The sequence below is a fragment of the Castor canadensis genome, chromosome 7, assembly GCF_047511655.1.
Source record: "Castor canadensis chromosome 7, mCasCan1.hap1v2, whole genome shotgun sequence".
Taxonomy (NCBI): Eukaryota; Metazoa; Chordata; class Mammalia; order Rodentia; family Castoridae; genus Castor; species Castor canadensis.
In genome coordinates this window covers 128,964,221-128,987,348 of record NC_133392.1, presented here as the reverse complement: position 1 = coordinate 128,987,348, position 23,128 = coordinate 128,964,221, and the positions used below count along the sequence as shown (strand labels likewise).

At 39.4% G+C, this 23,128-nt stretch overlaps 1 protein-coding gene and 1 long non-coding RNA gene across 4 annotated transcripts in view; one reads left to right on the top strand and one right to left on the bottom strand.

The window, feature by feature from the left end:
• The window catches only part of Rnf220 (ring finger protein 220), a 221,328-nt gene that overhangs the window by 54,093 nt on the left and 144,107 nt on the right, over positions 1–23,128 (top strand). The gene's annotated exons all lie outside the window — the stretch shown is intronic.
• The window catches only part of LOC141424957 (uncharacterized), a 175,936-nt gene that overhangs the window by 16,799 nt on the left and 136,009 nt on the right, over positions 1–23,128 (bottom strand). The window contains exons 4-5 of the long non-coding RNA XR_012449932.1: positions 18,415–18,459; positions 17,941–18,068 (exon numbers count right to left, since the gene is read on the bottom strand). This is a non-coding gene — a long non-coding RNA (uncharacterized lncRNA). The remainder of the gene's footprint in view (positions 1–17,940; positions 18,069–18,414; positions 18,460–23,128) is intronic.

Below are 23,128 nucleotides of genomic sequence, written 5' to 3'. Positions count from 1 at the left end.
ACACCTGTCATCTCAGTACTTGGGAAGCTAAGACAGTAGGATTGTGAGTTTGAAGCCAGCCTGGGCTATGTTATGAGACCTTGTCTCAAAAAAAAAAAAAACAAGTATGACTGCAGAAACTAGTCTTCACACATGTAAAACTGTAAGTGGAAATTTTGGTTCTAACTAATACCTGGTCAAAATGATACCTGGTCTCACTTATCAGTAACATACTTCTCCTTCAGTTATATAACTATAAGTGTATCCTATATTTTTTCTTTTTTCACAGTACTGGAGTTTGAACTCAAGACTTCACACTTACTAGGCAGGTACCCTACAACTTGAGCCATGCCTTCAGCCTTTTTTGCTGTTTATTTTTGTGATAGGATCTTGTTTTTGGCCTGGGCCAGACTAGACTTCAGTCTTCCTATTTTATGCTTCCTACCATCACTAGGATCACAAGCCTGTACAACTATGTCCAGCTTTTTTCCATTGAGATGGGTCTCATGAACTTTTTTGTCCAGGCCTCTAATTGTGATCCTCCCAATCTCAGTTTCTCAAATAGCTAAGATTACAGGCTTGAGCCACTGGTGCCCAGCTATTTTTTTTTTTAGGGGAATCATGTGAAATAGAATTTTTTTAATCCCTGTGTTTATTTGGCATGAACCTGTAGCAATACTACAGAATGAATGAATGCATTCTTAAGTGCAGTAATATATTACATAGCTCTAAAAATATTGATATTACCAAAGATAACATAAGATTCATAATAAGCTGTGAAAAGTAGAGCATCAATAATAAACTAGTCAGATGCTCAGGAGTTTTCAGGAAAACTTGGAATGCCCTGAAATCTTACAACTTTTATATGAAAGAAATTTGATACAGGTTTCCCCATATTTCACAACAATCCTAATAATTTATATAGCAATAGTAAGAAGGAGTTTTGAAGCTGAAAGAACTTTAAACTATCAAAAATAAACAAATCTTGGTTAACAAAGGTAGAAAACTGAATGATTTCTCTTCATTGCAAAATTGTTGTTCATGTGGAGGCAGAGAGTCTATTGCCCCCAAAATACAGTAAATAAGCACTAAGATGTATACCAATTAACTTAAAAATTATGTTATTTAAAAGTTTTGTGGTTTATGGTTTTTCTCAACTTAAAAAATTTTGTAATTTATTGTAATATCATTTGTCATTCTAATAAACACTCACTTTGAACCTAATTTTTTATTTGTAGTTTTGTTTTATTTTGTTTTGAAGAGGGCCCTCAAAGTTGTATATGCTCATTCTCACATGCCACAAAACATGAATCAGCCCCATATCTTCCTAGATTTAGGTGGTTTTTGATGCAAAGTAATAGCATTTTTTGAATCCCAGCTATAGGCAATTGGTGTGTAACTGATTCCCATATTGACATTCTGGATGTCTTCTGATCTTTGGGGAATAAGTTGAGTTTTCAGAATTCATTCAAAGCTGAGGATCACTCCCTTCTGATTCATTCATGGAGCTTGAGTTTTAATCTTGCTGAGTCTTATTAATTCTAGAATTACTCTGAGCCCACGTCCCATTAGACAGATTTCATTCTATGTCTCTAGAATAGAGGCAGAGTTGGAAGGAAGAGGGGAAAAGGGCTACATGAGGCAGAATTCTAGTTTGATGATTATTTGAGGGAGTGCCTCCTAATTGGTTCACTCAGTTGGTTCTCAACTGGAGTTGAGATATCTTGCAGAGCAGTCAGGCTGAGATGAGAACAGAGAAGGCACTTAGTGAACAATTGAAGGAGGTGGGAGTATTTAGCTTAGAGAAGAGCTGTCACTGTTGGAGATCTATATAAGCATCTTTTGCCACAACATCACATAACAAACCTACTCAAAGCTCAGTGCCATTAGGGGTGGATATTTATTTCTTAAGTGTAGAGCTGTGTGGATCACCTGAAATGCACATAATCTAAGCCAGGCTCCGATGGACTTGACTCTGAACTGTGGGTCAGGTCCAGGTCTATTCCATGTGTCTTTTATTGTTCTTGAACCAGCTGTTACCAGAGGCATCTTCTTCTCATGGTGGAAGGAGGGAGCCAAGAGGCCAAGGCCAACTTTGAATGCACATTTCAAGCTTCTACTTGCATTGTGTCTGCTAACATTCCATTAGTGGAAAGAATTCACTAGCCAAGTTTGAAGTCAAGGGGTAGAAAAGTCACTCCACTCAGCTTTGAAGACAAAGCAAGTCATACAGGCAAGGTACCTCAGTGCGGCAAGTAGTTGAAGGTGGAGGAATGAAGGGAGTGGGTGTTTGATGAACAATCATCTAATATGCTATAAGAGCTGTCATATCAAAGAAAAAGCAGTTTTCCTCACCTCTCGGTCACATCCTCAACCCACTGTAGTCTATCCTCATTCCTTGCTCTTACCAAAACCACTGTCTTACTTCTTTTGCCTCATTATGTCTGGAATCTGATTCCTCTTCTTCATTCTCACTGAACTGCGTGCCCAGGTTGCTGCTGCAGTCTGCTAACTGCTCTCTTTGTCTCTGCTCTCATCCTTTCCCAATTCATCATCCACAGAGCTGCCAGCTATTAGCAGAATCTCATCAGCATCCACATCATCATTATTGTTATCTATTTTGCATTACACTTACTGCTTTATGTGCTCAGCTCCTTCATTACACTGAGAGTTTCTGGATGGATGGCAGGAACTGTGGGGTTTTTGGGGGTTTTTTTGTTTTTTTTTTTTCTTTAAATCTCCAGCATCTTGTACTGGGTCTGACACATAGCAAAACTTCAATAAGTCCATATGAAAAGAAGAAACAAGAAGGAAGATAGCATTCTAATTTAAGTCTCCATGATGTTAAAGCCCATACTCTTTCTACATGGCCTTCATATCCTAAGTTACATATTGTGGCCAATAAAAGTAAGGAGAAAGCTCAAATCCTCCTACTTGTTACACCAGTGGAAAAGAAGGTTGCTAGATCTAGATTAAAGATTCTCCTATAATCACAATAATCCTTCCTAATCCTAATTCTAAAATGGAAAAGTCTAGAAGCCATAATTATTTTAAGTGACTGTAAGTACAACAAATAAATTAATGATATGAGAGAAATGTATATGCCATTTTTTTGCCTATCAGGCAAAAAGTTTTTAACATTGTACTGGTGAAGGGTGTGGAATGACACATCCACATATACTGCTGTTGGGAGTATAAATTGGTTTAACCTCAAAAGAGGGCAATTTGGTAATCTCTATCAACTCTTTCTGTACTGATGTAGAAATGTCTCCAATATATCTTGTGTTATAAGTGAAAAGTCAAGGTGCAGAAGCAGAGTACAGTGTTGCATTTTGTGTGTGTTGTAGGGAGAAAACCGGATATACATAAATATCGCTATTGCTTAGTCAAGCTCTAGAAAAATATACAAGAAACTGGTAATAGCCCAGAAAAATGAGCCAGAGAAAAAGAGTGAAAGGAAGATTTAGTTCTCATTATGTATTTTTTTGTATTTTTAAAATTTTGTTCCATACAGAATATAATTGTTTAGACGTTTCATTCCCTACTACTATTACTACAAAAAGAATTGTTTAGATGACAAACTAAATAATATCAAAAGATCAAACAGCAAGCTGGAAAACATTTGCAACGTAATATGGCAAAGGACTATTTTCCTTAATCTCCAAAGAGTTTATAAGTAAGTTTTAAAAAATTAAGAGAGATAGAAAATAAAGGAATATAAGCACTAGTTTCAGGAATAAATACAAATGGCCAGTAGTCTTATGAAAAAGATGCTTAACCTACACATCATTAAAGAAAAGGAAATCAGAAGGAATCCTTTGGAGTAGAATTGAACCCTATTATTAAATGTGTTTAAGTAAAGAATAAATGACCAATTATTAAGGTTGATGAAAGGTTTCTTTCAATCATCTGATAAAGGAAATTTTACCACCATCTGAAGGCACTAATTCCTTCCAATCCTGAGGGTCTTTAATTCTTTAAGGTACCAATGGAAGCATGTTGATAAGGTCCAGCAGGCCAGCCTCAGGGAAGGAGGGAAAGGAGTTCATATATGAAACCCCAAAACCTCAAAAATGGAAGAGAACTTGGAGCTCATTTTGTAGACTTCCTACTTAATACCTCTCCTCTTGGGACAGAGTCTCGGATCTGCCACTTAACACTGAGTAAGTTTATTAATATATCATTCATTGATTCAGTCAATCAATATTTACTGAGTTCTTTCTGTGTGTCAGGCACAGCCCATCCTCTTAGAAACAGACATTAATCAAGTATTTTTTTCAAATAAATGTAAAATTGCAACCATGGCAGGCACTATCAAGAAGAATTATACAGATTATGTTACAAGAGTCACACCACATAGGACCAAACAGGAAAGTTGAGCAGGTAAAGATGACGAGAAGTTTAGGGAATAATCCTTCCTAATTCTAGTTCTTCTAAAATGCAAAGACCTAGAAGGCATAAAAAAATTTTTAAGTGGCCTTAAGGACAAATCTATGAAATGATGCTCAACTATATTCTTAGAGAAATGCATATGACAAAGACCATTTTAAGGACAGGATGGAAAAGATAGTAAATAATGATCCAAGTGTTGTGTTTTATGAAGTGAGGCTAAGAAAATTCTGACTGTAAAGAATTCACTTATTATCTTAAGAACAATGGGAAAACCTTAAGGGGCAGAGGGGAAAGGATGGGAGCCTTGATGAGGTTCCCACTTTGAACCTGTGCACTGACTGCAGAGTAGAGAGTAGATTGGAGGGAAGCAACAACAGATGTGCACAGGTGAGAGCGAAAACAGATGTGATAGACAGGAGAAGATGGTTTCTTAGATCAGAGTAGCAGAGGCCAAGCCATCTGGACACATGTGAGAGATGTGTAGAAAGTGCAATTGACTAGACTTGATGATGGAGTCTATGTCAAGAGAGTCTGAAAGAAAGCAAAGTATCAGTAATGTCCTAAGCTTTTGACACACGCAACTGGGTAGACGATGGTACCATTCACTGAGACAGGTAACAGTAGATGGGAGCTAAGTTTGGAAGGAAATGTCAGGGTACAGTTTAGAACATGCCAGATTTGAGAGACTTTCCAGAAGATATACTGGTCAGTTGGCAACATTCATTTATGGAGTATCTACAATGGACCTGGCAGTGGAATATGCAGGTTTATTTATTTGCAAAAAAGAGAAAAACATGGTGGACATATTTCCTCCTTCTTTGAGGGTCTTGTGTTCCACTATTCTATTCTCCCACCTTCTATCTTCTGTCATTTGTCTATTTTCTTTTTATTTTCCGTGTGTGTGTGTGTGCTACTGGGGTTTTGAACTCAGGGCCTGTGTTTGCTAGTGGGTATTCATTCATTAAATATTTGTTGAAAAAATGAGTGAAAGTCCTTTAAGGACTTCAGAGTTATCCTGTTCAAAATCAACTCATTCTCTTTTTCTTCCAACCGACTTCCCATTCTCTGTTCCTGTTCTGATTAATGGTAGTGCTGCCCAATAAACACTAAGATCTGACTTTATTTTCCTTACATCTGTTTCGGTCTCTTCATTAGCCTTGCTTCTACTATCCTACTGTAGGTAGGGCATTTATCAGACCCTCCTGGATTTTCCTTTCTCATTCTTATCAGAGTTCACGTTGATTATTTCAAGAGGTTTCTAAACTAGTGCCTCTGGTCTTTTATCTTGCTCCTCTATGGAACATTAAAATTCACCATTTTAATCATTTTGGAGTGTATACATCAGTGATTTTTTTTCTGGAAAAGTCACAATTTTGTTTTTTGGGAAGTGCTGGGGGTTGAACTCAAGACCTTGTGCTTGCTAGGCAGGAGGCTCTACCGCTTGAACCATGCCCCCAGCCCATTTTGCTTTAGTTATTTTCTAATAGGATCTCACATTCTTGCCCAGACCTGGATCATGATCCTCCTATTTATGCTTCCCACATAACTAGGATAACAGGCAATTGCCACCATGCTCACTTTTATTAGTTGAGATGGGATCTTCCCAACTTTTTGTCTGGGTTGGCCTTAAACTGATCCCTCCAATTTCTACCTCCCAAGTAGCTGGGATTATAGGAGTGAGCCACCGTGCCTGACCAATTCATAATATTTGTGTACAAACATCACAACTCTGTAATTCCAGAACATTTCTGTCACCTCAAAAGAAACCTTGTCCTTCCCAATTCTCCCCCATTCCCTATCTCCTGCCATCCCCTGTCTCCATGGATTGGCTTATTCTGGACATTGTTCATATATAGAAGCTTAGAACATAGGGCCCTGGGTGTCTGGCATCTTTCACTTAGCATAATGTTTTCAAGTTTTATCATTAATGTAGCATGTTTTAGTACTTCATTCCTTTTTCTGGCTGAGGGATATTCTATTATATAATTATATCACATTTTGTTTACCCATTCATCAATTGATGGATGCTCAAGTTGCTTCACTTTTCAGCTATAATGAATGATGCTGCCATGAACAAGTTTTTGTGTGGGTATATATACCTGGAAGTGGAATTGCTGAATCATATGGTAACTCTGTTTCACATTTTGAGGAACTGCCAAACTATTTTCCATAGACATTGCATCATTTGCACATTCCTATCATCCATGCATCAGGGTTCCAATTTCTCTATATTCTTGGCCACACTTGTTATTTTCTGATTTTTTTTTGTAGGCATCCTTGTGGGTATGAAGTAGGATTTAATTGTGGTTCTGATTTCCATTCCTAGTGACTGTTGATGTTGACCATCTTTTCAAGTTTTGTCCATTCAGATATCTTCTTTGGATATAGAGTCTTCTTAAAAAGCAATCTCATTATGTTGCTTCATTTCAAATGTTTGAATTGCTCTCTATTTCCTCAATAATAAAGACTTCCTGGTGTGGCATTCAAGGCCCTTCAGGATCTGGTCTCAGCCTTCCTATTCAACATCTCCTGTCCCCCTCTTCCCTGTTCTGTGTTTTTAGCCTTATTGAACAGAGGAGATAGAGGGAAGATTTTACTTTTGCTTCCTCTTTAGTCAACCTAGTCTCCAACAGTAGAGGATGACTCAACCAAAGTTAAGGAAATGAGTCATCTGACCAATGGAGTATGAGGTAGGAGTCCAGTGCTTTCCTTTTCACTGTTAAACTTCTTGCTTTGCTTCTTGGCAGCACTCACTTTGTCCTAACTAGGCCACATAAGACCTAGACAGGAGTATGTGTGTGGTTCTAGACCTTCCTGAATGGTCTATTCTTTGGGTTTTCCTGGCTGTGAGCTGTGCGTTTTCCTCATGCCCTTCATTTTCCTAGGACAACAGTGGGCAGAGCTTCTGCGGGCAGAGGAAGGCAGGTGGGCAAAGGAATAGCAAGCAATTTGTTCTGTGGGCCCTTTTCCTCTCCCGTCTTGACTGCAAAGGGCTGGAAAGTCAGCTTCTATTGTGATTAAGTTATAATTTAAGGCAGTGAACATGTGCTCTGCTGGCGGCTATAAAGATTCAAATCATAAAGTTTTACAGTGGAACGGTTTCTGTAAAAGCATCGTTAGGAAGTGGGAACCATGCCTTTAATTCTTATGACATATGGGACTGCCTGGTTTGTTTTGGTTTCAATGGAGTTTTAGTAGGGTGATGGGCTGGCTAATTAAAGTCAGACCTTCCTCTCCATGTGCTGTGCCCCATCCGAGGACGATGTCAAAGGTGGCACTTTTCTCCCCACTTCTATTCCTATCTCAGCTTCTCAAGGACAAGGAATTCTCAAAAATCAAGAGTAACCCTTAAACAACTAAGTTTTTAAAGTGCTCTTCCAACTTAGTAGGCTTCATTTCTTAGGGAGTCCATATATTCCTGTGTTTTTAACTGGTCAGGGGCAACTTAAACAATGAACCAAGCCTAATTGTAAGATAATTTCCTTCAGGAGGGTTTGGCCTAGAAGTCAGTGGGACCCTGTAAATAGGTCAATGGCAGAAACAAAGAGAAATAGTCTGTTAACTAACTTTCAGGTACCTTACTTTCCAGATCAACTGACACTCCCTATGCCCTGTCTAGAACATATTAACTGATGCCCATAAAGTACTCTTGGCTGGCCATTTCTCTTTCTATTAAATGGTTTGACTGCTCACTGCTACTCTTATCAGTGGACTTGTGTGCTTACCAGAACTCAGTGTACTTTTTATGCCAAGCAGTTGTTCTTGTAATTGCCTCCTTTCATTACCTACTTTGTAAACTCAAAAATATCAAATTGGAAAAATTTATTTCTATGAAAGTCAAGTTAAAAACTAGGGTAAATGTCTAAAATAATTGCTGTTGAGGTCTGGGGGCATGGCTCAGGCTGTAAAGCACCTGCCTACCAAGTGTGAGTCCCTGAGTTTGAAACCCAGTACTGCTAAAATAAAAATAAAAGCAATTGCTGTTAAAAGACAAGAAAGATTGATTGAGGAAAAATATCAAACAATCTAGGAATCTGTACTCTAATTGCTTTGAGTTCTTGTACCACTAAAAACTTAAAATTGTAGACAATGTCTTATGGGTGTGATTTATTCAGGAAAGCTCTGCAAAGTAGTCAGCAGACACATACCTTGGCCTTACATGAAAACACTGGAGAATGAATGTATATTCATATATTTTAAGTTGAAATAAAATGTTTAAGGTAAGTATATATTTCTTCTTGATGATATTTTGCTTTATGAGACTTTTTGGATTCATTGAATAAGAAAGTTTCCCTGTAATAGAACTTATCATTTATTGGGTTTCATTATTGAATATATTAAACCTTTACAGAGAAATACATACCAAGTGATATACACTCTTGTGAAGTACCAAACAAGTAAAACTAAGCAACATATTGTGTAAGGATGTACATATTTGATACGCTATAGAGAAAAGTAAGGACTTGGGGAAGGAAAAGTCAGAGACAGTAGTTACATGTGTCGGATGGGGAGGTCAGGATCCAAGCTCTAGAAAAGAGCAGACAAGTGCCAAATGTATCATATTTCCTAAGTTGGATGGCAGTTTACGAATGTTCATCTTATTACCATGCCTCATCACTTTCATGCAACACATATGTAATATTTAATAAAAATTTATTGTCTTGAACAAGGAAAATAAAATAGAAGAGCATAGAGCTTAAAGGCAAAGATCTTGACTTAAAGAACCCTGAAGTTAGAAAAGCAAGAAAGTCAAATCTCCAGAAACAATTAGCTTAGCTTGATAGTTTGTGTCGGGATTCACACCTTGATTTTTCTTTCTACCCCCTCCCTTATGCTTGCAAGCTGCTCTTTTTTCTCATAGTGTGTGCTCTGTGGCTCCCGAAACATTGCAAAGACTGAGATTCGGACAGTGTCGCTGGAGCACAGGAAGGAAGCTGGACATAATTTGAAGGGGGTCTCAGTGGGCTGGGAACCATCAGGTAGAAGAAAGATATCCTTGGGCCTCATGTTCCTGCCATAGCCTTGACTCAAGCTCTGGGTGTATGCATCTGTTTTTGTGAATATCACTTGTGTTTTGGGAGTAAACAGAATACGCCAGCCAAACTTAATGAAAAAGTTTGCCCTGGCCCTGGCAGAAACAGCAGCTGGCCTGAGCTGTGTCTTGGCCCAGAGCCACATAATATTGGTCAGAAGCGATCAGGCTTAGTGTGAGCAAGTATTTCCTACAGATCTAGGTTCATTCACTCACTTTAAAAATTCCTTTATTCAGCTGGGCACTTGTGGCTCATGCCTGTAATCCTAGCTACTTGGGAGACTGAATCAGAAGGATTGTGGTTCAAGGCCAACCCTGGGCAAATAAAAATTTATGAGACTCCATGTCAATGGACAAAAGCTGGACATGGTGGCGTGCACCTGTCATCCCAGCAACAACTGTAAAGGTAAAATGGGAGGATCAAATCCAGGCCAATCTGGACAAAAAGCAAGTCCCTAGCTCCAAAATAACCAGTGCAAAAAGGACTCGAGGAGTAGCTCAAGTGGTAGAGCACCTGTTTAGCAAGTGTGAAGCCCTGAATTCAAACCCCAATACCACCAAAAAAACCCAAAAATTCTTTATTCAATAAATGCTTATGAACAATCTGCAATGCACCAGTCTTAAACCTAGATTTTGGGAATGTATTGGTGAATAAATGGACATGTCCCTTCCCTTATAAGGTTGAGTCCCATGGGGAAAACAAACAAACAAACAAAAAAAGACCCAAACCTGTTTTTTTTTTTTTTTTTACTAATGGGGATGTGTGCTATGAAACAAATGGCATAGCTATATGGAAAAATAAGGTGATCTATCAAGGGTGGTCTCTGAAGAAATGCATTTAAATTAAAATCTGAGGCTAAGACCTGCAAGGGCATGTTCAAAAAGAAGGAACAGACTGTTTTAGCAGTCCTGCATTAGTAAAGTACTTATTGCATTTGAAGAATGAGAAAGAACCAGCTAGCCAATGCTACATACAACCACATAAATCTCAGTTGTTTGCAACAGTAGCACATACTTCTCATGCGTCTGTCTGTCGGCTGACTGATCTAAGCCCAGCTTCACCATGCCACTCTGCACCTTCCAGAATGTTGAGCTCTGGTCTGATCCAAGAATGTTCATTCTGTAGCTTGGGTTTAAGAGGCAGTGGCTTCCTAAGGACAGCTCTTCACCCTAGGATAGCCAGCTACATGAGCACATTTTAAGGCCATGCTTGGGTCACTTCTAATGTAGAAACAATCTACAAAACAATCTGGGCCAAAACAATCACATAATTCAACCCAAAGTTAGGGGACAGGAAAGTAAAGTTTTCTATGACGGTAGCAGAGGAGTAAATATTTTTGGATAATAATAATCTGCCATCATGCAGCTCTTGTTCATGAATATTCACATTCCTCTTACCTGAAAAATACACTCACCCACAATCCCAAGATTCCCTCAAATTCTATCCAGCCAGGCATGGTGGTGCACATCTATAATCCCAGCACTAGGGAGGCTGAGGCAGGCAGATGGAAAGTTTGAGGCCAGCCTAAGCTACATAGCGAGACCCTGTCTAAAAAACATTTTCTAATTTAATTGTGGTACCAGCTTAATGTCCAAGATTTTATAATCTCTTCATAGGTCTAAATGTGGTTTCTCTTGTTCTAAAGACACTAGAATTTAAACGCTATAAATTGTGCTTTGTGCTTCTCCCTCCATCCAACATAGTGGTGGAATAGGTACAGGGTAACAGCAAAAATTATTCCACCAAAAAGAGGGAGACTTAGAGACACATAGAAATCATGAGTCCACAGCAGTTCTAAAATTCTGCTGGGCAAATGTTTACAGGTCCCACCATCCTAGAAGTTGGGAATATTCTCTGATTAGGCCCTGATTGGCTTCCTGGGAGTGGATCTCCAATTCATTGTTCTGCATAGCTCTTGGTTCAGTCTTCTGGGAATCCTTTTTCCATCATCCTTGGACACTTCCGAAGAGGGCATAAAAGTACACAAATACATATGTGGCTGAGAAGCTTTATCAGTCTACTACCTACTTGTAGAAATTTGGGGACCCAACAGGCCAGGCACGGTGGCTCACACTTGTAATCCCAGCTACTGGGTAGGAGATCAGGTCAACTGGGGCCAAAAAGTGGCACAACCATATTGAAATCGGTAGTGGTAGTATACCTGTAATCTCAGCTACACTGGAGGCAGACCCCCACGGCAAAAACCTGAGCCCCTACCTGAAAAATAACTAAAGCTAAAAAAAAAAAAAAAAAAAAAAAAGAGCTTGGGGGCATGGCTCAAGCGGAAGAGCACTCTAGTAAGCGCGAAGTCCTCACTCCAACCCTAGTACTGCCAAAGAAAAGGCGGGGTTGGGAGGGGATTTGGAGACCCAGAAATCTGTTGTTTTTGTTTTGTTTTGTTTCAGTACTTGGGTTTGAACTCAGGCCTACACCTTGATCCGCTCCACTAGCTCATTTTTGAGAAGGGTTTTTTTGAGATAGGGTCTCGAACTATTTGCCTAGAGCCAGCTTCCAACCGCGATTCTCCTGATTTCTGCCTCTTGAGTAACTAGGTTTATAGGCATGAGATACCAGCACCAGCTATATTAATTAATTAACTTATTGACAGTACTGGAGTTTGAATTCAGGGCTTTGTGCTTACTAGGCAGACATCCACCACTTAGCCCAGCCTACAGTCCTATTTGTTACAGTTATTTTGTAAGATGGGGTCTTGCTTTTTGTCCAAACTTGTTTGGAACAATGATCCTCACAAACACATCCTTCTGCACAGCTGACCCAGGCCACCACACCCAGCATTTGGTTGAGGTGGAGTTTCCTAAAATTCTTGTCCAAGCTGGCCTTGAACCTTGATCCTCTGGATCTCAAACTCCCAAGTAGCTTAGGGTTACAGGCAGGTACCGTCTGGTTGGCTTCTTTCCATATCTTGACTGGTCTTAGTCTCTTTTGACTGAAGCTGGCAGTGCTTTTGCCAATATAGCTCTCTCATGAACTATGTAGATTTCTATGTATTCTGTGCTACTCATCTCTATGCACCACAAGCCACGCCTACAATTTTTGTAAAACAGGATCTACTGGGATTTAATCACTGATGCTCTGGGAGTGTCCGGCTGCTTAGAACCACACACTTAAAATTTCTAGAGCTTCTTTTTCTAGCTGAAAGGGCCTACTACATGCCATCTTATTTTCTGAGGACTCAGTGAAGACTCCTGATTTTGATTACACCTTGGAATGATGTCTTTCTGGATTTAGCCTTCAGCTCCAGAATTTACCTTAATTTGAAAATCTTTTACTGAAGAGGTTGGAATGAGAAAGTTTTATTTTTCAACTCAGCAATTTCTGGGTTCTCTATATTCCCACTAATTCTGCTTGCAAGCTAGCCAGCTCCTTTCTAAGTTTCTTTCTCTCTTATTAGGACCACATTAAATGCTGCTAAAAGCTAAAAACAAAACTTTATTTTTTAAATGCTGGGGATTATACCCAGGACCTTGCATATGCTAGGCAAGAACTTCACAACTGAACTACATCCCTAGGGTTGGTTTGTTTATTTTTTTGAGTATCCCAGACTGGCCTTGAACACTTGATCTTCCTGCCTCAGCCTCGAGTGTTGGTATTAAAGCCATGTACCACCATGCCTGGCTTTCAACTGGTTCTTTTTTTTTTTAGCATATATATATATATATATATATATATATATATATATATATTTAGCATATATGTATATTTATATATATATATTATAAAGAGTGCATTGGAGGCATTGTTACATTTACTTAAGTATGTGCTTATACTCTAGCTAAATTAGATTAATCTCCTCTATCATTCTTCCTCATACTACCTATCCCTTTCTTAGAACAATTTCAACAGGTTTCATTGTTCTATTTCCATATAGGAATACAAAATACATCCCCTGTATTTGCCCTCCTTTACCCTCTCCTTTTGCCTTCCCCCTTTCAACTAGTTCTTCAGATACATTGTCTGCCTTGCAGACTTTTGCACTTTAAGCAGATGTTACAATGAAATAAGACAGGTTTGATTAATCCAGTCTCTTCTACCAGCATCCTTCTTGCCCATTGCCTAGTCCCAAGGGCAATGTCACATGGTTTTGGTGGTGTGTAATTTTTGTTATAATAGCATCTCATTATTTAAAATGATAAAATCACCAAGATGAGTTGTGTCAAAAAGAGAAAATAAAAGGGCACAGACCTAAGCCCTGGGAAACGCTAATATTTAAGGTTCTAGTAGAGGACAAGAAGAAAAGAGTCAGAACAAGTGGACAAGTGAGCTGGGAAAGCCAGGAACTGCCAAGGAGAGCATTTTCAGAAAGAATGAATGATGAGCTGTGTCCTATGTCACTCAGAGATCAAAGACAGAAAAGTGTCTACAGGACTTGGCAATCAGGAAGATGACTGGTAAGCTTGAGAGTCATTTTAGTGGAGGGGCAAATTCAAGAATTTGAATTGAAGAGTTAGTGAGAGGAAAGAAAAGGTATATAGCAGATGTAGACAATGCTTTGGAGATGTTTGGCTAGAAAGAAGAGAAGAAAAATGTGATGGCAGATAGAGAGGATGTAGAGTCAAGTGAGGGATTTTTTTAAAAAAAAAAGACCCTAGAACATGTGTGTGTGTGTGTGTGTGTGTGTGTGTGTGTGTGTGTAAGAGTGATCCAGACAAAGAAAAAGACTGATAGTGCAAGAAAAAGATGATTGCGGAAGCAGTTTTTAAAAGACAAGCCAAGGTAGGATCCAGAGTACTTGTGGAAGATTAGAGTTCAGCAGTAAGAGAGCCATTTTCTCTTGTAACAGGAGAAAACAAGAAGATAGACATTAATTCAGGGATAGGAAACCAAAACAATGGTAGCTAACACATCCTGGATGCCTATTATGTGCCAAGCCTTATTCCAATACTTCAGTCCTGTGTGTTTGGCTTCATTCCACCCCCATTGTACAGATAAGAAAACAGAAATTTCAAGAGGTCAAGTAATTTTCCTCAGGTTTCTCAACTTGGATTTAAGCCCAATCAGTCTGTTCTTGAACCCATACTCTTCTTTTCCAACCTGACCCACCTCATTTTTCCATAGAGGGGTAATGATAAAGAAAAAACAAGACAAAGCTAAGAATATGCTACCTGTAGACCAGAACTGGTCTAGTCTAGATCCTTCTCAAGTGAGCAGGAGGAGTAGAGAGAGAGGGCTGCAGTTAAGACAGTGGAAAGAGGGAGAAAGATGAAATTAATGCTAATACCAGCCTGTTCCCTTTTAATATACACTATTGCATATTTTTAAAACATTTTTGCATTCCTTCATTCAGTGAATAATTAATAACTTAAATGGAGTTAGAAATCTTCCTACCACAAGAAAAGAGCTGTTTTCTTGTTGTCATGAGTTTTTGAGTTCTAGGGAGTCTTCACATTTGCACTTAGCATAGCCTATGGCTAATTCATAGAAGTGTTAATATAGAACTTTTGGGGGCATGGGTTTCATCTCCTTGCAGCCAGTTGGCTCTGCTTAGTGCCCAAAGGCCAGCTTTCAAAATTCTTGTTCTTGATCAGAAAAAAAATTTTTAAAAGCTGAATGGAAGCTGTAGAGGAACTATTTTAGAAAGCATCTCAAGTGTATGGGAAGGAGAGGCAGGAGAGTTGTGCCTAGAAAATCACTCATCCTGCTAACATGTACAATGCTTCGTGCTCATTCATTCAGCAGATAATGAGCTCGTACTGGGTTCCAGGCCCTGAGCTGACTAAAGGGGTATGGAAATACACTTGGTTTTTCTGATCTTGAAGAACTCCAGAGCCAGTGGGCAAGCAGACTGCCCTACCCAGGTAAGGTGTTCAGTGAAGACATGTCCAAGGAGCTGTAAGAACATAGCAGTGGCAGGGACCAGATCCAAGATGACCAAAGAATGTAACAGGGGTGCCACTCGACCTGCTTTGAGATTATAAGTTTTAGTTTGCTTTCACATACATATTTGTTGTTTCATTTGAATCAGATGTCGTAGTCTTGCTCCTTGTTACCTTTTTGCCTTAGGCCTTCCAGACCCTTTTCAGAATGAAACTTGTCAGGTCTCCAAAGAGCCCTCCAAAGTTGTGAGCTCTTTTTCCTGGAGTCTGGGCCTACAGCTAGCCTTGGCTCTTCACAGCCCTTTACCCTTGCTCATCCTGTGCAAGCAGTGGTATGACTCCAAGATCTGGGAATGGTAACCGTTTCCCAACCGTGAGCTCTAGATTCTCTTTCCTTCCCTGGTCTTCACAAGCTGGAGAGCCTTCTGAACAAAGGAGTTGGGTTCTCTCTCTTTCAGGGTTTATTACTGAATAAACAAACTGTGTTTGGAAGGCAGCCCATAGTAGTGACTTTAGAATTCAGGCTTAGCCATCCTCGAGTTCACACTCCTTTGCTGATGTGATAGCTGGCAGATGAGAAAAGAAAAGAACATGAAGGATTAAGTAGATTTTTACTGACCCAGGGGAAATGGCATATATCACCTCCACCTATAATCCAATGACAAGAATTCAGTCCTGTCTACTTCTCAGGAAAGGAGACTGGGAAATGCAGTCTAGCTGTGTGCCCCTGGGAAGAAGAGGAAACAGGTTTCAGTGACTTGTGTAAACTGCTGCTCAGTAGAATTGGCAGAGAAGGCAAACTACTGTACTCCAGTGAGGGTGGCAATGAGGACAACAGGGTCCCCAGTGTCCAAGTTGGAGATTAGCATATTCTTAGGATTTTAGGTAGAATGACTGGGAAACACACTATCCACTCCTTGTATGGAAGAAACCCATGCATGAGTGGATGGGTGAGAACTTCTTTGAAGAAGGTGGGTGCTGACTCATATCTGGCAGGGGCTCTCTGGTAGGCCCTTTGTTACTGTAGCTGCGTCAGTCTGATTGTCTCTCTTCAGCCTTTTTCAAAACACAAATGCTCTAAGGGTTCCCTGAGTTGTAGTGAGTGAATTTCTCACCTATGCATCTAGAAGGTACCATCTAGTTGTACTGTCCTTGGGAAAACTAAGAAAATAGTTGCTCAGGTAATTTTTCTGTCTAGTCCAATTTAGGAACCCTGGCTGAGAAACACTGCTGATGAGATGCAAAGAGTGTCTGCTGTTTGAGGCAAGTGTTCTGGACTGTTTTTTCCCTCCCCTGGTCTCCTGCCCCCCTGAAAGGAAACAAACTGATGTCATGAGAAATTCCTTTCTAATAACAAAAACAAATGGGAGGTCTCTAGGGATTGCTCCTATGGAGAGACAGTGGTGTTTTAAGAACGAGAAAATGGTGAGTCCTGCTCAGAGTTCTGGTTAAGGATCAGGTAGAATCTTTGCAACATCATTTTGAATCAACAGAGGCACTGAAATCACTTTAGTAAAATCTTTGAGTGGGAAAAATGTAAAGAAAACAAAATCCAACTCTGGCTGCTTTCCCCAGGAAAGGCATTAGTCAGGCAGCCGCTGGAGCCAGCCACCTCTCAAGAGCCTGTTTTTCAGTGTCACTGCAGTGACTCTCCATGCTCTGGGTTTTAATTCTAGCCTCTAATCTCAGTTGCTTCTGTGATAAATTAATTGTAATGATAGAGGCCCCAGTTACGAGGTCTACACCGTTTGCTTGTAATGTGAGCGACAGGTTTAGAGCTTGCTTTATTTAAGATGCCGGGTAATTACATGGGAGTTAGCATATGCAGACAGAGATATGATTCATTCTTCCAGCCACAAGCATGACACAGCTGTTTGCAGGATAAAATAGGGGAACCGTGTTGTTACAAAATGTTCCCCTTATTATACCTCATTAAAAACAAGGCCGCGATAAGTCAGGACTGGCAATGAAGAAAATCTATTGCCCCTCTGTAAAACCTGATAGGAGAGGAGCTTAGAGCGGTGCTATGTCATTTTATATTCTATTTAGTTTTATTCTTTTTTATTTTTTTGTCCTTTCACTGACTCTTCTTTCCCTGTTATTCAGCATCTCACTGCATTCTTGGGGAAAGAACAGCCTCCCAAGACTCTCTGCCTTTCTTCTTATGAAATAGGGGCTGCCCTTTCCTGCTTAGCTAAAGCTGAGAATTTTCAGAAAGACAGAGCATTCACTCAGAACAAAACAAGGGGGGCTTTTTGGCGACCTATTCCAATTTTGTTCTCATCACCTTCAACAGGAGCACATAGGCTGAGAGAGCTCAGAGGCTCCAGCATGGGCCAGAGCTTCAAAGTCAGGGAAAATCACGGGCAAGAGACAGAGGATCGTTCCTTTCAAGAAGACAGACATCTGCTCTCTGCCCCCTCATCTTTCTTTTTAAAAATAACTTTTAAAATGGAAATGAATTTTGGCCTGGTTTTCCTTCTTTTCTTTCTCCAAGGGAGCCAGTGAGAGTTTAAAACCAATGTGTAGATTCCACTGAACTGCAGATCCGGGACCACATGAATCAGGCTGTTCTTGAACAAAGTGGATGGTTAAGAAAGGGAGCCATGGCGTAGAGAATAGTCTTCAGGTGATAGGTGCTTAAGGCCTTCTACACACCTGTGAATGAGAGCTGTGCACGCCTCCTCAACAACAGACCTCACCTGAGAGCCGTAGGGCTTCACGGTGAAGACCATGGTCTGTGTGGGTTCAAATCTTAGCTTCCACCACCTGCTGTCTGTGTGGCCTTGGGCAAGTTGATTCATTATCTCCATGTCTTCATCTTCACAATCTATAAAATTAAATTGGCAATAGTATTAGCTACCTCTAGGGTCATCATAAGGAGTAAATGAGATAATCCATATAACGAGCTTAGAACAATGCCTGGCAAACAACAAATGTTACCTGTTATTATAAATAATGTAATCAACAACAGCAAACTATTATGGGCCAGGCTGTTAGATTTGAAGGGCGGATTTAAATTTTGTGGTTGCTGCAACAGAAATAAGGACTATAACCTGATTTGCAACCTTTCTTCAGAGTTTTGGATTGGGAGACGAATCTTGGTTTCAAGATTGAAGTTGGAGCTACAGGAAGAGGAGTCCTTGGGGACAAGTGACTGGTTTGGTAGTTCTTACCTAAGTGCTTGATGAATTGAGTTGTAGTCTGGAGGAGGAGATGACCTATGGAAAGAAATAAGTGAGCATGGCATCTTCACAGTACAGCAAGTTTTAAAATACTACTGCAGCCATAAAAGTCAATACTGAAGAGGTGAGCAAGAAGCTATATTGTACAGAATCTTATGTACGATACAAATAAGTAGGATCGAACAAGCATTAGATACTGGGAAAAGATAATGCAGATTATAGATAACTGTACTATAAAATAGAAGGTGTGAACACATTAAGAGGAAGTTGTAGGAGTTCAGAGCAAGTTGAGAGAGTTTTCAGCTGGGAACACCGATGTTCCTCAGGATTCTGTTCTGCACATTGTTTACTCATTCATTTATTTAATGAATACTTACTGAATCCCCACTATGTGGCAGGCATTCTCCCGTGGCTGTCATCTATCTCCTTGGTTTCAACTACATGTGGATGAGTTAGATTTTCATCTACCTGTTGGACATTTTCTAGTATGAACAGGCAGATGTTCTTCTCAAAATCCCAGTCAAAGGCCCACTGCATCCCTTTGGCTTTGATGTATGCCTTTTCCTGAATCAGTCATCGTGGACAAGGGACATAATGTTCTAGTTCTCTTATACCCGTGTCACATCCACTTACCCTGGATGAAGGGGAGAGTCTGCTCCACCAGACTCTCATAGACTTGAAATGGGGGCAGAGGTGGCCTTGAACAACCCATTTTGTTTCACAGCTCTAAGTCTTTCTTTATACAGCTTGGGAAATGTGTTTTTAATCAGTTTTCCTCACTGATGATTCTATTTGTCTATAGAAACCTTGCTCAGTAGATATCTCCATTGGAAATCTACTCTGTTAGAGCTAATTTCTTTTCTATATTCTTTTATACTTTAAACATAAATCTATCATTGAATGTCTGAACCTATACATTCAGTTTATATTTGAATGTATACAATGCATGTTTGAATATGTCAACCTATACATTCAAATTGTATATCTTCCTGGATCATCACTCCACTATACCGTGCAGGGATTATCTTAAACATCTTTGTATTCCCAAAGAACTTAGTAGGTACTTAACAAATGGTTATTAAAGTAACTGTTTTTCATGAGACTAGTTGTACAGCAAAATGTGTTATCAGGGGCTGGAGGGATGGCTGAACTGGTAGAGTGCCTGCCTAGCAAGTGTGAAGCCCTGAGTTCAAACCCCAGTATCACCAAAATGTGTTACTGAATGTTTCTTAAGGATAGTTAAATATTAGGAGAAAAGAGCAATTAAAGATGAAGTCACATGACAAATTAGAAAGTACTTTTAGATAAATAAAAATGAAAACACAACTCTATAACTTATGGAACTAAAGCAGTACTCTGAGGGAAAGTTATGGCTGTAAACACCTATATTTTAAAAAACAGAAAGATAACCGGGAGCCAGTGGCTCCCACTTTAATCCTAGTTACTTGAGAAGTTGCGATCAGGAGGATCGTGTTTTAAGGCAAATAGTTCACAAGACCCCATCTCCAAAATAGCCAGAGCAAAATAGACTGGAGGTGTAGCCCAAGCAGTACAGCACCTGCTTTGCAAGCATGAAGCCTTGAGTTCAAACCCCAGTCCCACAAAAAAAAAGATTTTTATTTTTCTTCATGGGTGCAGATCTTAAATCACTAGCCTAACCTTCCAATTTATTTTTTTCTTTTTCTTTTTTTTTAATTTTTATTTTATTCACATGTGCATACAATGTTTGAGTCATTTCTCCCCCCTTACCCTCCCGCCCCCTTCCTCTCCCCCCCCACCCCCACGCTACCCAACAGAAACTATTTTGCCCTTATCTCTAATTTTGTTGAAGAGAGAATATAAGCAATAATAGGAAGGACCAAGGGTTTATGCTAGTTTAGATAAGGGTAGCTATACAGGGAGTTGACTCGCATTGATTTCCTGTGCATGTGTGTTAATTCTTCTTAAACTAACCTTTTCTCTAGTTCCTGGTCCCCTTCTCCTATTGGCTTCAGTTGCTTTAAAGTATCTGCTTTAGTTTCTCTGCGTTGAGGGCAACAAATGCTGTCTAGTTTTTTAGGTCTCTTACCTATCCTCATATCTCCCTTGTGTGCTCTCCCTTTATCACGTGATCAAAGTCCAATCCCCTTGTTGTGTTTGCCCTTGATCTGATGTCCGCATATGAGGGAGAACATACGATTTTCGGTCTTTTGGACCAAGCTAACCTCACTCAGAATGATGTTCTCCAATTCCATCCATCTATCAGCGAATGATAACATTTCATTCTTCTTCATGGCTGCATAAAATTCCATTTTGTATAAATACCACATTTTCTTAATCCATTCGTCAGTAGTGGGGCATCTTGGCTGTTTCCATAACTTGGCTATTGTGAATAGTGCCGCAATAAACATGGGTGTGCAGGTGCCTCTGGAGTAACCTGTGTCACAGTCTTTTGGGTATGTCCCCAAGAGTGGTATTGCTGGATCATATGGTAGATCAACGTTTAGCTTTTTGAGTAGCCTCCAAATTTTTTTCCAGGGTGGTTGTACTAGTTTACATTCCCACCAACAGTGTAAGAGGGTTCCTTTCCCCCCTCACCACGCATCCTCGCCAACACCTGTTGTTAGTGTGGTGCTAATGATGGCTATTCTAACAGGGGTGAGGTGGAATCTTAGTGTGGTTTTAATTTGCATTTCCTTTATTGCTACTAACCTTCCAATTTAAGAAGCTAGAAAAAGAAGAAACTAAACCCAATGCAAACAGAAAGAAGGAAATAATAAAGATTAGAGCATACTAGAAATATACATTTCCATATATAGAAATCTAGAAATAAATGAAATATGTTTTTCTTCTTTGAAAAACAAAGGAGAAAATCAACAAAACCAAAAAGTTGGTTCTTTGAAAAAATCAAACAAAATTTTTTTCAGCTAGACTGAATGAGAAAAAGAGAGGACTGAATTGAAATTACTAAAATCAAGACTAAAAGAGGAGCCAGGTGCCAGTGGCTCATGCATGTAATCCTAAGTACATGAGAGGCTGAAGTTGGGAGAATTTTGGTTCAAGGTGAGCCCGGATAGATAGTGTGCAAGACCCCATCTCCAAAAATGACAGAGCAAAATGAGTTGGAGGTGTGGCTAAAGGGATAGAGTGGCTGCTTTGCAAGCACCAAGCCCTGAGTTCAAACCCCAACCCTCAAAATAATAATAATAGCAAAAGACTAAAAATATCCTCAACAAAACTCAACATATAAAAAGGATTATGTAGCATAATCAAATGGCATTTATTCTAGGAGTGCAAAGTTGATTGAACATATAAAATAAATCGATGCAGTAGTACATGCCCATAATTCTAGCATTTAGGAGGCTGAGGCAGGAGGATTGTGAGTTCAACACCAGCCTGGGCTATAAAATGAGACTCTGTGTATAAATAAGTAAATAGATAAATAAATTTAAAAATAAATCAATCCAATGCACCATAGTACTAGAAGGGAGGACAAAAGCTACATGATTGTCTCAATAATAAATGCAAAAAAAAAAAACATTTGACAAAATTCAGCAGCACTTCATGATAAAAAATACTCAGCAAACTAGGAATAGAAGGGGACTTTCTTAGTGGTGGGGGACTGGGTACTTTCTTCCTAAGATCAGGAACAAGACAAAGATAGCCACTCTTGCTGCTTCTATTCAACATTGTACTGGAGGTTCAAAAAAATAAGAAAATAAAATAAAAGCCCTCAGATTGGAAAGATAGAAGAAAACTCAATAATAAAAAGAATAATCCAATTTTAAAATGGGCAAAGATCTGAATAGTTGTGTCTCTAAAGAAGATACATGAATGCTCCATAAGCATGTGAAAAGATCTCAGCATCATTAGTCATCAGGGAAAAGCAAATCAAGTCTCCAGTGAGATTCTACTTCATATCCACTAGGATGGATATAATGAAAAGTCAGATTATTAAAAGTGTTGGCAAGGATCTGAGGAAATTGAACCATTCATACCCTACTGGTGGGAATGTAAAATGGTGCAACCATTTTGGAAAATAGTCTGGCAGTTCCTCAAAAAGTTAAACATAAGCAGGGCACAGATGGCTCACACCTGTAATCCTAACTACTCAGGAGGCAGAGATCAGGAGGATTGAGGTCAAAGCCAGCCTGGGCAAAAAGTTCATGAGACCCTATCTTGAAAATAACCAACACAAAAAACGATTGGAGGCATGGCTCAAGTGGTAGAGCACCTGCCTAGGAAGCATGAAGCCCTGAATTCAAACTTCAGTACCATTAAAAAAGAAAGAAAGAAAGAAAAAGTAATAAACATAGAGTTGCCATTGACCCAGTATTTTCACTCTTAGGTACAGTGGTCTCCTCCTGTTTGTGGAGGATATGTTCCAAGAACCCCATAGATGCCTGAAAGTGTGGGTAGTTCCAAACCTTATACACTATCTTTTCTCCTGTATCTGCATAACGATAAAGTTTAATTTATAAATGAGTCGCTGTCAGAGGTTAACAATAATAACTAATAATAAAATAATCATAACAATTTACTGTAATAAAAGTTATGTAAAAAAAATCTCTCTCTTTCTCTCTCAAAAATATTGTACTGCACTCACCCTTCTCCTTGGGATGATGTGAGATGAAACAGTGCCTGTGTGATGAGATGAAGTGAGGAGAATGACGCAGGCATTGTGACAAGTTTGAGGTTACTATTGATGTTTTGAGAAAGAGGCTCA